This window comes from Zerene cesonia, chromosome 9, assembly GCF_012273895.1.
Source record: "Zerene cesonia ecotype Mississippi chromosome 9, Zerene_cesonia_1.1, whole genome shotgun sequence".
NCBI lineage: Eukaryota > Metazoa > Arthropoda > Insecta > Lepidoptera > Pieridae > Zerene > Zerene cesonia.
Genome location: NC_052110.1, coordinates 3769469 through 3773826, shown reverse-complemented (window position 1 = coordinate 3773826; position 4358 = coordinate 3769469). Strand labels below are relative to the sequence as shown.

Genomic DNA, 4358 nt, shown 5'->3' with positions numbered 1-4358 from the left:
AGGCGTGAAAGCGTAACAGACAGACAGACAGACAGAGTTACTTTCGCATTTATAATATTAGTAGGGAAGTAGGGATGATTAAATATATATTACATGGTATGATGTTTACCATTTATGTAACAAAAAGTATCACGAAAACATGAACTGAATAAATTTGGATAAATTGTTAAGATATTTCTTAAGTATACTAGCCTACTTCAACTCGTGCAGAGCTAGAATCGACGGCTAGGAGAAGCTCATAAATTTTCTTAAAACCATTAAAGTTAACTGCAAATAACCGTGAAATCATCGCGCCCTATTATTGTTAGAATTATTACAAAAATATTGAAAGCATAGTACTTAAACACTATATAACCTACTATATACCTAATAGTGTACATTTGGTACGAACACAAATGACCGCTAGTTGCATATTGTTAAGAATGAAGATAACGATTTCATATTTGGATATCTTAATAGATACCTATCTATTCGAAATCCATTATTTTTCTCGATGCCGTAACTAGAGGATATGTGATTTATTTTTTTTTGTCATCGACGGCAATGGTGCTACAGCTGGTGGATCGCCTGATGGTAAGAGCTACCACCGCCCATGAACATTTGGAGAGGCGTAAAGTCGATTGCAGACCTTACGCTTTTGTATAGGAAGGTATTTATTACACACAAGCATTTGCCCGCAGCTTTGCCCTTGCGGTCTTTATCAATTTTCATGGTAAAAACTTTCACGCCCTATTTTATTCCCTTGGGGGTAGAATTTATCAAAATCCTTTCTTAGCGAATACCTACGTCATAACATCTATCTGTATGCCAAATTTCAGTCAGTCAGGCAGTCACCTTTGAGTTATATATATTTAATAGATTACACCTTTTTCCTGTGACAATTAATTAGAAAAGCGTGACAGACAGATAGGTAATTTATAAGTAGGTTTGTTTTTGTTGTTTAATTTTGTTTCCCGAATCAGATTATCGAACTCGATTGTGAAACGTGATTTTTATGTGACAACTCTAGATAACATTATTTATTGTTATTAATATTTGTTCCGTTCAAAAATTGATTTCATGCAGTGAAGATTGCAGTGCGATTGCATATATAGTATCGCTGTATTGAAAAGTTCAGCTATGCTATGTTATAGGTTAAAGTTGCACAACCAACATCGCCATTAGATTGCCAGCTCGCAAAATATATTATTTATTGATAACAAAACAAGGGCATTATGTTCTCACATGAATAAGTTAAAGTACAGTTTTTGTATTCAGAAATCTATATTTACCTATGATCAGTGATAAATATACCTACATTTTTAATTTAAACATACAGCGGAAATTTACAACATATCGATCTTGTGATATACTATTGTTATTGATTTATAGTCATAACATTAGTAGACAAAGTATTAAATATTGTAGCACAATGTATACACTATTGCCCGGCTAAGATTATAATAATAGCAATTGAGAAAACGTATCTATATAGAAGTGAATAAATAGTTCATTAATATTTAACTATCATTACATTCAGAATTCATATACATTTGTACATGTACATTTACTTTTTTCAAAAATGAGCAGTTACTTCTGCTTTAAACAATTAAATAATTTATATAAAATACTACCTGTGCCGCGCGGTAACACACGCAGACGTATCTGTAGTATTTTCTATAGCTTTTGTGTTATGATGGTACATAAGCAACATCCTTGCCAAGTATCATCAAAATCCGTTCAGTGGTTATCGCCAGAAAGAGTAACAAACACATATTCATACATTCTTACAAACTTGAGCGTTTTTTTATGATAGGATATTCCTATGTGATAGGAAATAGATAAATTATTTTCTTTTATTTGATTGTAAATTTGGCTTGATAGGAATATTTTTATATTAAGCGTGTGAATTTTCAACAATAGATATATGTGTATATCTCTTAAGCTCTCTAAATGTATGCAGCTCAAATACCTATGGACGTGTTTATACATTTATATAAACAAGAAACTATTTTGAATCCATTAGCCGATTGGATAGAGTACCAAAATAGCATAAATTAAATGCAAATAGAAAAACGTTTAAGGGGAAATTTCTGAATTATAATGAAATATAATGCCTGTACTTACATAAAATATGTCTGTTTCACGATGGAATGATTGTTGCGTATCCTGGATATTATGTTTACGGACACTGTTTTTAAGCACAATATTTGCGTGTATAATTTTCAGTATTTTCCTATTTGTATATCGGGTGTGTTACAGATTAGATGTCCGCGTCGATATCACCGAGGCGCGCGCTCTCTTCGTTTTACGAAGAAGTATTGGCAGCGTGAACCGGCATGCGCGCGCACAACCTGCCGCCCTGTCGCATGCCACACTGCATTGACGCTGTGACGTACGCCGATGGTGATGCCTTCCAACCAAACCGTGTGAACGCCTATGAACGCAGCTAAATACACTACTTACCACATCGAGAAGCTATTATGACACGCCTCCATCGATTCAGGTGGTTTCAACACACATTATAAACTCAGGGAAGATGTGTCATCATTTTAAATGATATATTTAATCATTTTTGTCGCAGCCCGTAGGTGCATGCGTAATTACAAAATAGATGTACTGCTTATTAAAAATTTGACAATAGGACTTGGGTCTTATCATATGAATTTGATCCAAAACAAATCTTAAGCTTTTATAAATGCACATGAATAAAGGAAATAAGCATGCTTTAACTTCAACGATAAAAAAACTAATTACCTATATTATACACATTCTTATAACAGAAAAGTGGGTGGGGTTGTAGGTATCACTGCATAATATGTTTTATCGTGAAACATATTTCACATCAGAGAGTCGCATTTAGTGATTGAAAAAAAACTAGATTTAAATCGTTCTAAATATTTTAATAGCAGTGACTTGACCATATAGTAATATTTCAGATAACTTAATACTATACTAGTAATATTAGCGGTCCGCCCCGGCTTTGTCCGCGGTACATAATATTTAGCCTATAGCACTCAGGGATCGTACAATGTACATAACCAACTTTGTAAGAATTTTTGTCCAGTAGTGCCTGAGTTTAGCATATTCAAACAAACGAACTTTGTCACTTTGCCCGTGTAGTCAAAGGGAAAAGATAGACAATATGGGGATTTCCCGGGTAGGTCCTGTTCTCGGGCGATTTCTGAAATAAACAGTCTCTATACCAATTTACAATAAGTAAAGTTTGTCCAAATCGGCCCCTTAGCACACGCTAGCAACTACATAGCTACGACTATATATTTTCAAACGATACCTATTTAATATTACTACAAGCACCGATAAAAATAATACTTATCTATTTAAAAAGTAGAGCTGGTTAAAATACGATTCGAATGGTGGTCAAAATGGTGATTGTTGTTTTGATTTTTCCAATAGTGTTCCTATTATTTCAAGTTATATTGATACAACAAACATATTGTGTGCTTTATAAGGATCTGGTAGTGGTAGCCGATTATTAACCGTACCTCTAAAATGATGAAGATTCTCTAATAATATCAAATTGTATTTCTATCGCAGTCATTCCATTAAAACTTACGAACGTAAGCGTTCTCAAAACATTTTTATTATTATTATATTTTTATTATACATATTATTCTAAGATTATTCGTGAACATTTTTCCCGTGTTTTTGAAAAAATGTGATTTTTACTTATGGAATTTAAAATATCAAACCCTTGTAAAAAGTATCAGAAAATTACCCTGAATGAAGCCGAGATTATAAGGAACCATTTGTGACATTTATTAGTTTTGTTCAGTAAATAAAAATAGCTTATATTGTCCGTTTTGAAACGCGTCCTTAAATGCAGAAAATAACTAGGTAACTTGAATTCATTCATACAAAAGAATTAATACTTTAAATATATGATGACTAATATTATCCTATAATATATTGAGTATAAAATATTAAATACGCATTATTAAAAAACGAAAGTTTATTTTTATGTCGCCTACGAATTTAACTCGGTATTAGCCGCGTTTACGCGATAAAGTAGGAGGAAAAATATACTTACGCGATTTTTTTTATGTCATAGCGGGCAGTCGAGCTGATGGTTCGCCAGATGGTAAACGATCACCACCGCCCATGAGCATTCGCAAGGGAAAGACTAGACGACTGGAAAGAAGGAATGGTGAAATAGCATTCTACTGTTTCGTTCGATGGGTGGGGGAGCCGGAGGCCCACATCCTTTTCCTTACCCTCCCCAGTCCTTTCCTTTATTCCTATCGCCAATCTTTTATTAACCAATAACCAATTGGCGTAATGTCTGCAATGGACCTTATGCCTCTCCAAATGTTCATGGGCGGTGGTAGCGCTTACCATCAGGCGTCCCACCAGCTCCA

General features: G+C 33.9%; 1 protein-coding gene across 1 annotated transcript in view; it reads right to left on the bottom strand.

Moving 5' to 3' along the window:
• Positions 1-4358, bottom strand: part of LOC119829160 (histone acetyltransferase type B catalytic subunit-like) — an 8152-nt gene that overhangs the window by 1472 nt on the left and 2322 nt on the right. The window lies entirely within an intron of this gene.